The sequence below is a fragment of the Mandrillus leucophaeus genome, unplaced genomic scaffold (genome assembly GCF_000951045.1).
Source record: "Mandrillus leucophaeus isolate KB7577 unplaced genomic scaffold, Mleu.le_1.0 Scaffold1383, whole genome shotgun sequence".
Lineage (NCBI taxonomy): Eukaryota > Metazoa > Chordata > Mammalia > Primates > Cercopithecidae > Mandrillus > Mandrillus leucophaeus.
This window is the reverse complement of record NW_012101347.1, coordinates 38,851-39,117: the sequence shown is the minus strand read 5'-3', so window position 1 is coordinate 39,117 and position 267 is coordinate 38,851. Positions and strand designations below refer to the sequence as shown.

Genomic DNA, 267 nt, shown 5'->3' with positions numbered 1-267 from the left:
GGAGGCTGAGGCAGGGGAATCACTTGAACCTGGGAGGTGGAGGTTGCAGTAACCCAAGTTCATGCCACTGCACTCCAGCCTGGGCAACAGAATGAGACTCCATCACAAAAAAAAAGAAAAACCACAAAAAAAAGAAACGGGTGCCCAGGAGAGGGCAGAGGAGCCACCATGCCTGTTACTGAATGCTTGGAGGGAAGAGTCAGACACTCTGTGCCAATGAAGGACCACCTCAGTTTGCTCTTCTGTAAAATGGGACTTGAACTAGAC

The 267-nt window shown here is 50.2% G+C and overlaps 1 protein-coding gene across 1 annotated transcript in view; it reads left to right on the top strand.

Moving 5' to 3' along the window:
* The window catches only part of LOC105534690 (chymotrypsin-like elastase family member 2A), a 45,589-nt gene that overhangs the window by 13,611 nt on the left and 31,711 nt on the right, over positions 1 to 267 (top strand). The gene's annotated exons all lie outside the window — the stretch shown is intronic.